We start from the raw sequence: 12841 nt of genomic DNA, 5'->3' as shown, positions 1-12841 counted from the left end.
GAAAAGAACTTGGAGAACCTCAAGCCAAAATCTCTACAATGTCATCTAAAGGCTACGTGGGTTCATCCTCAGTCTTTCCCCAGCCAGCAATGCAGAGATCCCAGCTCTCTGCAGAACACACGTCTCAGCTGCCCAGGGAGGGCAACTGGGATCCCACCTCCCCATCCCCCCCTTGTCTGACAAGGCCAGAAATCACCCACTCAGTCTTCAAGCAGCGGTTCAAAGCTTTTACAACACTCTCAAGATTAACTAGCAGCTGAAAAATAATCCAGGATAAGTCTTATCAAGGCATAAGAAGCATGACATGGCCGAGGAGCCAATACAGCAAAAGGGTCCATGTTCCAGCTCAAATCCAATCCCTCCTGGGAGAACGCAGCCTCCTCCCCTAGCAAACAGGAGTTAATTCCAACCAGAGAGACACGGCAAGCAACCCTACCTCAGGCTGAGCAGAGCTCCAGAGGCTCCCTGCTCATGTTGGTCCCATTCCTGCAGACCCCTGCCCCTCACAGGTGCACGCAGGGCCTAGAAGACCTCCAACATGCCCCAAAACATTGGGTTCACACTTTGGATTCTCCTCGTGGCGATGACATCTCTGCTCCAATGGCTGTGGCTGTCCCCCTGACATTGCTGCAGGACGCACAGAGCTCCCCATGCCCCACAGCTCCTTCTGCATGAAGGCATCACCACTTTACCTCCAAAACCCCTCTCCCCAGACACCGCCTCAAAGTGTTTGCAAGTAACAAATAAATAATCAGCGACAGCAAGCTGGCTGCACCAGAACATTTATTTCATATAATGCACCATTTATTTTCAATTATCATGGTGCTTTCCCCTCTCCCTCCCCGTGCACTTGGCAGATCACTGGTGGAAAGTTTGCAGAGTTGCAAAACGTCCTCATATGAGATGCACCAGGGAATGGGGAGGGATGGCAGCAGGGTGGGAAGGACGGACAGACACCTTGGGGCCATGGGAGTTGCTGGGTTGGGTTGTGGTTTCCAAGCTGGTGACAAAACCACCAATCCCACCCCACAGCCCCCCATGGCCAAGAGACCTCCACACTTCCCATGCCCTTGGGTGGGGATGGGCTGCTGCACTGCCTTACACCTGTGCTCCCACCAGCTCTGTTATTCCCACCTCTGTCTCAGTCAAAACCATTTAAAGCTCTCTGACATATCATGAAGGATTTTCCAGTGGGGTTCAGAGACCAAGATTTGTATTGAGAAGCCCAAATTTATTGGATTAATGCTGTGGACCAAAACCACGGCCGCTTAACAATTGGAGGATCTGTATTTTACAGCAACGTAACTAATAAGGCCATTAATACAAACTGGGCTCACTCCTGACATTTATATAGCCGTAAATCTCTCTCAGCACTGGAATTATTTATGCCATCCCAGGCACTCGAGCAGTGCTGTCGTCCTTTATCAGGCTGAAAGATTTAAGCCAAGAGACAATGATGCTAACTGTAATGAAAGGGAGCACAAGCAAAGCGAGGACGGCGCTGGCACAGCAGGAGCAAGGCCATGACCCGACCAGAGCATGCCAGGAGCAAATGCAATCCCTGCTCTTGGGCTTTGGGGGCAGCTCCCCATTTCCAGCAGCAATAAGGTCAGGGCACCTGCAGCCCAGGTGCTTAAGGTCAAGCCCTTTAGGATGCATCTATGCCTCAGGTCTGTCTTGAGCAAAGAAAACTTGGAGAGAGAGAAGCAAATAAATCTGTACAGAGCAAGGAGGCCCAAAAAGCAGCCCCAAGCAGCACAGGAAACTGTAAACAGGGAGAGGAGAGGGTGTGGGTGGTGGGAGCAGAGAGCAGCCTGCCAGCCCTCTGTGTGCACTAATTATTTCTGGCATTATCTGCGCCGACAGATAAGGTTTTCATTAATAAACTCAAAGAGGAGAGGGAGGGTGTGGGGGGAAGGGAGAAGCAGCAGCAGCTGAGAGCTGCAAATTGGCCACAACCAGCAGCAAAATGCAATCAGGTGCAGGGAGCAATGGGGGGCCCAGCAGCAGTGGTGACAGCAGAGGGGACATGGGGGACAGTAATTAGCAGCAGTTCCTTTCCCTGCTCACCGCTGCTTCGCAGGCTGCCTCCTAATTCACTGCACGTTGGAAAAGAAATAGTCAGTGATCTTTCATAGCAGGGCCTTATTAAGCCCACTATCTGCAGTTATTTAATTGGATGAGATTCAGCCAGGGTAGCCTGGGATGCAGGGAGGGTGCATCACTGCACTGCCACCGTGCTCCTGCAACAAGCATGCAGGCAGATGTGCATGCAGGGGGTGATGGGCTGCAGGGATGCTCAAGCCATGGATTTTAACTTATCTCGTGCAGGTTGTGGTTACACAAAAGGGGGAAAGGGAAACTCTAGATCCTGCTCACGGCATTGGGGCTGGGAGTCGAGGGGTAGGATGATGCAGGATGTTGTGCATTCGGACAGACTTACAGGAGGCAGGAGGATGGACGGATGGGGTCACAAAGCCACAGCAATTAGCAGGAGCAGGCTGGTCCCCTCCCAGCCCTGGTTTCCATGGCAACGTTGTGGTTCAGCACATTTCTCCATGCACAACCTCACCACAAAGGTCATGACAGCACGGCAGAGGAAGATGCCTGGCCCTGCTGAAACAAATCATTAAAACATGGACAAAAGAGTGCAACCTTCCCAAAAAGCTCAATTCTGAAGACGCCTCCATCCCAAACAGCCACCTCAGGGTGCACACACCAGGGTCAGCAGCAGCCCCTTGCTCTATTTCCATTGCTCACAGCCAGCATGAGTGGCATTTTCACCAGACTCATCACTCCCCTGGTCCCGCGTTGCTGCTCTCTGATTGCTGCTAAGAGGACACAGCATCCCAAACACAAAGATGTGCAGCTCTTTGCTCTCCAAGGTGCAGAGCCACAGGGTCTCTGGCAAACTGCATCTGCAGAGGGCATGGAGAGAGACTGGGAAGGTGGGAAGAGGATTGCTGGCTGCTTTGATGCTCTCCTTAAACCATGGGCTTTGCAAAAGAAGTGAGAGCTGCACACAGGTGAAAGGACAATATTTCCCAAGGCAGAGTGAGTTGCCATCCTGGTAAATACTTCATTAGGGGTCAAACTGCTAGCACAGGGAGTTCTACCTGCAGAGATTTATCATCTGTTTGAAACAGCAGCAGCTTATCAGAAAGGATTTCCTTCTGCATGAAACCAGGAGTGAGTCTGCATCCACGCTCAGCTTTTTAAAACCAGCACAACCTGATGGATGCCCTTGTGCCATCCAAAGCAGAGCCAGCTCAGGAACCGGGGCAGCTTGGGCCCCTCACTCTGCTTTTGCCCAGTGGGCAGAAGGTGCAGGGACCACAGGTGTTCTCCCAGCCTTACAGGAGTCTTCCAGGTGCCCATCAGCACGGAGAGCCAGAAGAGAGGGGATGCCAGCCAGAGACCTGCATCTCATAGGGAAAAAGGCTGAGACTGAGCTTTGAAAGGTAAGATAAAAACTCCTTGTGTAACTAAAGCTTTCCTGAGCAAAGCTGGAAAAGACAGATCTATTCACAGGCAGAAATCTCCTAAGAGGAGTTCAGAGCAGCAGCAGAAGAGAAGCTTTGGGCAGTTTGAAGAGACATTGTCCTGGGATGGAAGCTCAGGATGGAGAGGTAGCCATCAACAACCTCACAGAAGCACCTCCTTTCTCACACCTCACATCACTTACTGAGGAGCTGAGCAATAAGAACTCCCTTTTCCAGATGATGGTAATGGCAGCGACCTATCCTGCTTGGTTGTAATTAGCTCCAAAATCACTGCAAACCTGCGCAGCTGGTTTGGACTTCAGTCCTCCAAAATGAAGCTAAGCTGCAAGAAAGCAAATAGAATCCATCCTGGTTAATTATTTGTTATTAATTGTCAAAAAAAAAAAAAAAAAAGAAAAAAGATGGGTTGATGAAAGGACTTGGTAAGCAGAACAGCGCGAGTGTACTTGAAGGCAAGCGCTGTAACAGGATCCGAGAGCAAGGCTTGTCATAATCCACGGGCTGTTAATTATCTAAACACTGGTCCCTCGGAGCTGCATGAGTGAGGATTAATTAGTTTTTGAAATAATAGCTAAATTGATACTGGGAAGGAGTTTGGGTTCCAAAATAACGGCTGAAAATTAGCCAGCTTGTTTCTGCGCTTCTCTCTGCCATGCTCAGAAGGACATTTGTCTCTGTTGTTTTGCCAGAAAAGGGCCATTAATCACAGCGGCAGATGGCCCTTCCCAGACCTGTCGTGCTGCAGAGAGACAAAAGGGAGGCGGAGGAGAAGGAGGAAGCAATCACCTACAAGTGTTGGGAGAAAGAAATCCTCAGAACCGGCAAAGAGCAACTACGGAGAGCATCCTGCAGGAGAGCTGGATCTGCCCAGAGTAACTGGTGGAGATGGAGGACATCTCCCACAACAGGCAGGTGCCTACAGGAAAGGGTCTGACCGTCTCCAAAACAAATTTCCAGCATCCCCAGCCCACCCCACCTTGCCCACATCCCTCAGTGCCACATCCCCACGGCTCTGGAGCTCCTGCAGGGACGGTGACCCCAGCACTCCCTGGGCAGCTGTGCCACTGCATCGCTGCTTTTTTGGAGAAGAAACTTCTCCTTGTGTGCTCTGCCCACCCTCCTGCCAATGGGAGGTACGGAGGCCTTTCCCTCCCCTCTGTCCCACGCTGCTTCGTGCACATTTTCGGGGCACCCTGGGAAATCAGCTCAGTGTGGCAGCAGGGAGGAAGCAGCCAGCCGAAGGCTGCAGCATTAATCAAGACACAGAGCCCGTTGTCTTGAAAGAGTGTCTGCTCCATAAAGTACGCACAGCTGACACGTGTGAAACCCTCCACAGCGTTTACTGATGTACATTACCTTGGCTTTTATGGCATAATAAATAACAGGGGAGAGACAGACACCCATCCCCTAATCAGCAACGGCAGCAAGGAGGGGATAAATGTTTGGCTGGGGGGAAAGCTCCCTTCACTGACACCTTCCAGAGCCACAAGGAACCCACAGACCCCACCCCCCCCCATGAGCGTGAGTGCTGTCCAATAGTGACCCAAAGGAGGGCAGCTGACACTCAGGTCTGCTCTTACTCTGCACCTCTTCTCTGTAGGATCAAACCTCAGTGGTTTGGTATGCTACACAGGAGGCTTAAACAGAGCTCAGAGGAAAGATCCTATTAGATAAGAGTGAACACAGCAGGTGTGTAGCTGAGGGAAGCCACTCCATCTCCGGGAGGCTTGGTTTATCAGCACAGGGCTCAGGCACACTGAGAACCCACCGCAGTGTCAGGCGGCGAGCAGCAAACATCTCATTAGTTACAGCAGGGCTCCCGCTGCTCTGCCAGCCAGCACCAGGCCTGCTTGGAATGGGGAGCAGAGTTCCCTCCTGGAAGCAAATCAAAGGCAGCACAGAGGGGGGTAGCACACCTTGCTGCTGCCGCTGCAGCGCCGTCCTCCTGCTCCTGGTCTCACTCCACTGCAATGCCTTAGCTAGACAAATCGCTCACACCACGGGCAAGAGAAGCCAAGTGGATGTCGTCTCCTTGGCCATTACTCTGATTTTTCATCCTTCGCTTGCTGTGAATAAAGAAATGAGAGTGAGAGCGGCAGCCCCCAGCCCAGGCTGCAGTGCACAGTCAGCTGCACAGCATCCATCCTCAGCAGCCACAGCAGGGCAAGGAGCACTGCTTTGCCCTTCATCGTCCAGCAAGCACTGATTTATCTCCAGGTGCTGAGAAGCAGTGTGGCTTGCAAGCATCCCTTCAGCAAACCAGAGCCTGGTGGTGCTCCCTTCTCCTGCACAGGGACCCGAAGCAATTCCTGCTTTTGGGTGCCCCCTCCAGAAACAGAAGTGAGGGCAGCAGCAGTGTTCTCAGCATGGGCTCTTCTCTTTGAGCCCTCAGATTTTTTCCAGTCCAACCTCAGGTTTTTTGGGCTTCCCAGTCCAGTGAGTGCTGTAGGGAGAGCACTTTCCTGATTCCCTTCAAGCTTTTTTCCTAGCTCTGGGGAGGAAGGTGATTTTTCATTCCTTTTTAAAAGGTGATTAAGTGCTGCGTTTGTAAAAACACTTCATTCTGGGAAACAAATTATGTAAAATACACTCAGTGGGATCTAATACAAACTGATACCATCAGCTAGCAACAGGGGCTCCGCAGCCAGGATTTGCTTTCCAGGGGCAATGCTGAGCCGCCTGGACAATCTGCTGATCTGCTCCAGCCCAGGGTCTCACAGTCTCCTGGTGACCCTGAAGCATGTATGGAAGGAGCCAGCTGCCTGCAGGCATCTATCTGCCAGTCCATGTCCCTGCTGGGTGCCCAATGACCAGCAGGGCAGCGAGGGAGAGACCAGTCTGAACTAGGCAGGGCTGCTGCACAGGTCTGTCAGTGTAGCACGTCTGGATCTCTTGATGCTGCTTATTTTCACCATTCATGCTTGTTTCTCCTGAGCTCTTTTGTTGCTATTCACCATGCTGAGGCACTCCCAGGCGCACAGAAGAGCAGCTGGATGGGGTTTCTTTACCCATCAGTGGGTTTCAAGGCAGCTCCAGGGGATGCATGAGCTGCCACAGGCCTCGACCAGTGTGCACCCAGCAAGATACAAAGCTGGCTGGACACAGCTTCCCATGGCCCGCATCAGTAATGATAGGAAACGATGCTGCTTCCCTGAGGACAGGCTACTTGTCAGGGCAGGTGGCTGCAGCAGAGAGGAAAGGAGCTCTTACTTTTTCTGGACAGGCTGAAGGATGCTCCAGGGGAAAGCACAGCAGGCAGGCAGCGTGCTGGATTGAGAGGGAGACCAGTCTGGAGCCCGTCTTATGTACATCGCTGATGAAAAAGGAAGAAAAGAGAAATCAAGATTTCCTGCCCCCAATTTGCTGACTCAGTAATGACTCAAGGGACTAAATTTAGTTACTGAAGTGCTCAGCAGCAGGGCGAGCGGCTGTTGGCCTCTCCTTAACCTTATTACAAGACCTTTCAAGCATATCTTTCTCCAGCTCAGAAGGGATTCTGCTCACGCTCCAAGGGGACTGTATGGCACCTTTGAAAGCTGGAAGAAAGCAGATGTACGTACATACGTACACACAAGGCTTCCCAGTGCCAACGCAAGACCTGGGAGTGGAGAGAAGCACTTGTGAGCATCACGCTTGTTGAGTCACCATAGCAACAGGGAGTTTTTAAAAGCAATTAGGTGTGGGTTCATCTGTGCTGCTCAGAAGGATCGCAGAGCGCTGCCTCTCCTCCCTGCAGCTCCTGCACAGGGGGCTCCTATGGCAGAGACAGGCATGATGGCTCTGGCTGCATGGCCACGGGCAGACCTGGAGCAGCTCTGCGAGTCAGCCAGGTGCTGGCACACAGCTCAGCCTGGTCCAAGCTGTGACCCAGGCCTATTTCTCTAGCCAAGACACAACGAGGTGGAGCCAAATGCTTCCCAACTGTACAAAAGTATAAATTCCTAACAGCAGTGATAGCATCTCCTGCATCACAGCTTGAGCCGTCCGCAAGCTAAGCCGATTCCATGCTTTGACCCGTTTCCACGAGGTCAATCATTACATAACCCCACAACAAACCTCCATCGACCATCTTCCAGGAGCACGGAGCTGGTGGGTAGCTGAGCTGTGCTGCCTGGAGCTCAGGACCTGAGCAAAGGCGATGGGGGTGACCCAGAGCTCCTGTTCTGCCCACCCTGAGCCACCCAGCACTGCAGGAATAGAAACAGATCCATGCACATCACGAGGGAATGGCATCAGCCCCATCCAGACTACAAAAACACGCACTCTGCTCTCCCAATTCCTATAGCTAAGAGCTTTTTGCCTCTTTTTTTTTTCACCCCCCCCCTCAATATGCTAAAATTCAGTTCCTCCTCCTCACTGCCAGAAATTCCCATGTAGTTTCTCATCACATCTTTTTACCTCCCTTCAAAATTCCTGTATTTTCAAGGATCTGTATTGGACGAACTGCTGTTGAGCTGTTGATTTCCAGCTCCCCACACCCCCTTGCATTTTCCTCTTATTTTTCTGCACTGCCTGCTCACAGAGGCCGTTCTGCCACCAACAGCTTTTTGGCCATTCAATAAAACAATTCTCACCTTTATATCTGAGTGCTTGCTCAGGGCTGACCCAGCCCACCTAATGCCCTATGACTCACCCTGGCTGGAGACGTTTCTCTTTGCATCAAGGAACTTTCCAGAGACCTGAGAGCTGCAGAAGCACGGGGTATTTGGTGCCTATGCTATTCTTCAGCATCAACCTCCCCTCTTTATGAACCAGAGATAGGATTTAGCATTTACCCAATGTGCACAGCTTGGGATTGCATGTGTTTGGGAGCTGGAGCAGATTTCACTTTGCTCTGGCAACCAGGCGCTTTCCACACTCATTCTCCACGGGAGAGATGGTGTAATGCTCATGTGACAGAGGGAGAGCAGCAAGAGGCAGCTGGGAAGGCTGGGACGAGGCACAGCCTCACTGCCCCTCCATGCAGCAATCTCAGCTTCATCTCAGGGACTGCTGAACTGCAAAGCCAGAGAGCAAACAGGTGCCCCTGGGGAGCTAGGTGGGAATCAATGCATGGGGTTCCCACCTTACCAGCAGTGTGAGTCAGCTGTGACGCAGCCTTCCCAGCCATCCCACTGCAGCACAGCGCTGCAAGCAGAAAGAAGGGAACCTTGTGCAGAAAAAGCACACAGGCAGCAGGGTGGGAGCCTCACTCACTGCTTTCTGCCCGACAATTTGCCTGCAGGGCTGCAGAGGCTGAGTTTCTGCAGTTCCCTGCCAGGCTGGCTTGCTTTTAGGGTGAGAGAGGTGAGTAACGTATATCTGCAGAGGGGAGATAAGGTAATGGGGCACCTCGAATGCCTGGGATCGCATTAAAGCAAGGCTGGCTGGTGAGATCCTATCGTTGCACAGAAATATCTGCAACTTTATCCTCGGCTGGAACATGAACCAAAACAAATCAGGCGACCAGCACAGTGGGTTTGGGCTCGCTGGCACAGCATGGTGGGCAGGAAGGAGGGGAGGCACGGCCTTGGCAGAGCCAGCACAGCTGAGACAGCAACACAGAAGGATGCTGCTGCAGCGACAGGGAATGAGGGTGTCAATGTAGGAAAGAGAGACACCTTGTGAAGGGCAGCAGAAGGGCCTGCATCCAGGCTCACACACCAAGGACACTGGGAAGGGTGCTTAGCACAGAGAGCACCTGATAAATCAGCTAGCTTTCACCTGGCTCATGGGGGTGCCTCCATGGGGGACTCCTGTATGACACTGTGACCCCAGGGCAGTGCTGACAGATAACCCTGCAGCAGCAATCTGATTGCTAACACAGGGAGCAGAGCCCATCCCTAACATTTCTCACCCTGGGCTGATCCCTGAGCAGGGGCACAGCTGCTCAGCTCCCACCTCCCTGCTCCGGCTGTGGCAGAGGGAACCAAACAGCAGGCATGAGCTGGCTGCCAGCCTGCTCTGTGGGAGCAGATGAAAGGCTTCTTTTCTCCTCCACCTGCAGCACACAGCCAGCCTGCTTCACGTGCATCTGCAGGAGCCAAGGATGCTGGGAGCAGGCTCACTCAGTACAGCTGGGCCATGGCTGATAGTGGGACCTCTGACCTCTCTCCAGTGTTTGCAGGTAATTGCATGCAGCTCCCCTCCTCGCCCTCCTGCAGAACTGTTCACCCGAGCTGGGAGGCAAATACAAAAAGCTTGCTGCTCTCAGGAAGCATGAATCTTACCTCTGCTGGCAGTCATGGCTTCAAAAAACAGTGAATGTCCTTCAAGGAGGAGGGATCTCGTGCTGTGCCCAGTAAACCAGTCACAGCAGCTGCACGGAGCCAGGGCTCATCCCTGCCAACACCAGGAACAACGTGCATGCAAACAAAGCTCAGGTTTCCAGTTCCTTTCGTGCTGCCCAAGACACATGCCCTGACTTACTTCCAAAGCCATCATGTGAAGCTTGTTCCTCTTGGGAGAGCACGAGGTAAGCAGGAGCACTGGGAGCAACGCCTGCCAACAAACACCATCCAGGGCAGCAGTGGCCGAGGAGAGAGGATCCAGGTCTGCAGGCTTCTTTCTGCAAGAGCAGAGATTGTTTTGGCTCCTGCAGCTCTGCTCCAAAAGGAAGCTCTTCAGGAGCATTTGGGAAGGAGGCTTTGCAGGCTAAAAAAGCACAACAGGCCAAGTACTGGAGCAGGGAGCAGTCAGCAGTGTCAGCACAAGGACCATCCCAAGCACAGCAGGGAGCTCAGAATTGCACATCGCTTCAGGAACAGGGACTGACAGCTGCTAAGAGTTCACTGAGAGCAGCAATATTTGAAGAAATGAGCAAGTGTGGGGAGACGAGGCATCAGCATAGCAAAGTAATGGCTGCAAGAAAGCTTGCCATCTCCTCTCCACCCTCTAAACACCACACAGTGCTGGAGGGATGGCAGCCCAGCCCTAGCAGGGCAAGCAAGCCTCCAACACAGTGCAAATACAGATGGTGGAAAACATAATGCATCAGAGCAGCCAGCAAAACATGCTATCATCTAACACTTAGCTGTGATTGCTGTCTCTGGTTCCCCGCTGAGGATGATGGCCCACACACTGCCAGGGCAGCTCCTAGACATCAAATGCACGTTGGTCAACACACCTTGGGAAGAAGCCTGAGATAGTATGTTGTGCTTCTCAAGATGGGATGATTACCCAGGGCAAGAGCCTCACTTAAAGCAGATCTGCTGTTTCTGGACTCCACAGTTCCCTGCTCAGAGTTAGTTCAGGCTCTGCATCTTGCTGCAGTGGAGACAAGGAAGCCCCTTCGGGTGAAAGAGAGATGAGGAAGCCTTCAGATAACACACAGAGAGGATGTTAGTGCCTATTACCTGCAGCTGAAGATATTCTACCTGACTTATCCAGGGCAAATAAGGCTTGTCAAGAGCAACACACTCATTGAACTGCTGTATTGGTCAGTCTGCATTGACAGTGCTGTGTTATGAGAGGTAATCAAAGTGCTGTTGGAGAACTAACGTGTAACAGCTCCACTCGAACTGATGGGAAAAGGAGGCCAAGCACTGACAAGCCAGCCTCATCTACAGCAAGCAAGAACAGGGACTGACTTACAGCTTAAACAACGTATTAATTAACACAATGAAGGAATGAAAAAAAGTTCAAGGGGCAAAAGCTGTTTCCCTGATAATTTATGAACATTCAGAATGTGACGCTCCTGCCCTTGATATCACCAGATAGATGGCACAGCAAAGGGGGGTGCACCCTTTGCATCAGGACATTAACTGGCCTACACTGATTTTAACAAAGGAGAGACAGCAGAAATTAAACAAAATCATGGGAGGAAGCACACCAAAGTTGCCAGGGCTACCCTACCATGGGCCAGGTCAGACTCAGCACAGAGCTGAGGTACCACTGAGCCCCAGACAGCTCTGGGTTTCCCTGGGCAGATCCCAGGACAAGCTGTAGCGACCCAGCTAATGACTTGTATGGGATTACTCTGCAAATGCTGGCTCACAATAAATGGCTGTGCTTTGTGGAAACCTTTCTGAACCAGCTGCAGATGTCCTCAGGAGCCAAAGTGCTTAGCAAGATCAGCACGAACCTGGCACTAGAGGCTGCCTGTGAAAACAAGGCCCTAGCTGGTAGCACTAACCTTGAGGCAGAGCATGCTCCAGGAAGGAACATGGGGCCACCACCCCATTTTGAGCCTCTTCAGCAGCTCTAAGAAGGGTACACAGATGAACCATGGGTCAATGGGAAAGCAACCTGCAGGAAATGCCCATTTCGGTGAACTCTGAGAAAGAGGATCTCTCATCCTTCATGCCTGACTGCCTTCCTGTAGCAGTGTTTTCCTGGGTTAGCAAATATCACAAACCCCAACCTCTGCAGGCAGATGGCTTTTTGCCTTATAGCAGCCCGCTAATAGGAAAGCAGTGGGGGACAGATGCTCCTGCCTTCCCACGTTAAGCCAGAGCAGCAGCTCCGAGCTGGCAGCAGCACTTGCTCACGTCGATGCCCGAAAGCCACGAAAGGCAGCAGGAGTTGTGGGGTAAGCATTGACATCCAGGCACCGTGCTCACAGCCAGCTGGAGCCTGCTCAGACCTGATGCTCCCAGGACCCTCCGTGCCCCTCCAGCAACCCAAGGCCTTCCAAGCACCAGCTGTACCTTGCACCCACGCGTGCTTCTATGCTTTGGCTAACAGAATAAATACAAACCAGCAAGCAGCAGCAAACTTCTTCCTCTCGATAGCTGCCGAGGGAAAACGCTCTTCATTTCAGCCCCTCTGCTGTTAATGTGAGGGCTAAGAGTTAAGCTGGCAGATGTCCTTGCTGGGCAGAAAGGAGCAGCAAGCAGTTCTAACAGAGCTCCTGGCTGGTAGAGGAAGCGCAGATCTATGTAAAGGAGTCAGAGCCCTTTTCATCTGCCTTCTTCAAAAGGGAAAAAGCCCATATGAATATACCTAACCAGAGCTAGAGCTTTTAACCCCTAAGGAAAGCCCTATTCACCTCTTTCAGCCAATTGCCCAGCATGGCAAGAACTGTTCCTCTGGAAATGGCAACATTGGCTCGTTGCTGTTTGAAGCCTTTCCTCCCACAGACAGCAAAGCCTCTCTGTTCCCATACATCCCCAAAGGGCAAGCGTGCAGCATGAATGCAACTCACAGCACCCAGCAGTGCCTGTGGGACCTCTCCTCCTCCCTATAGAGAAAGGGGCTCAGTCCCCACTTCTGACAGCAGCATGCCCACTGGTAAATAGCTTGCTCAGCCCTAACTTCGTCCCAGGGTAAGCCAGATTTCCAACAGCAGCACTTCCCTGCAGAAACAATCCTGGGGTGGGGCGATGGGAAAGATGCTAGAGACAGAAATGGGGACCAAC

At 52.1% G+C, this 12841-nt stretch overlaps 1 protein-coding gene across 19 annotated transcripts in view; it reads right to left on the bottom strand.

Moving 5' to 3' along the window:
- Nucleotides 1-12841, bottom strand: part of SRRM4 (serine/arginine repetitive matrix 4) — a 57835-nt gene that overhangs the window by 33827 nt on the left and 11167 nt on the right. For 3 of the 19 annotated variants that reach the window (XM_090120950.1, XM_090120958.1, XM_090120955.1), the window contains 5 exons: nt 9912-10771; nt 9713-9824; nt 6714-6816; nt 4290-5569; nt 2444-3825 (listed from right to left, as the gene is read on the bottom strand). The gene's annotated coding sequence lies outside the window, so the exon portion shown is untranslated. Of the gene's footprint in view, nt 1-2443; nt 3826-4289; nt 5570-6713; nt 6817-9712; nt 9825-9911; nt 10799-11616; nt 11730-12841 lie in introns of all 19 variants that reach the window. The other 16 variants (XM_090120956.1, XM_090120967.1, XM_090120954.1 and 13 more) reach the window with 16 other exon arrangements.

The sequence above is a fragment of the Phasianus colchicus genome, chromosome 18 (genome assembly GCF_987193195.1).
Source record: "Phasianus colchicus chromosome 18, bPhaCol1.hap1.1, whole genome shotgun sequence".
Taxonomy (NCBI): Eukaryota; Metazoa; Chordata; class Aves; order Galliformes; family Phasianidae; genus Phasianus; species Phasianus colchicus.
The sequence above is the reverse complement of the archived record's forward strand: the minus strand, read 5'-3'. Positions and strand labels throughout refer to the sequence as shown.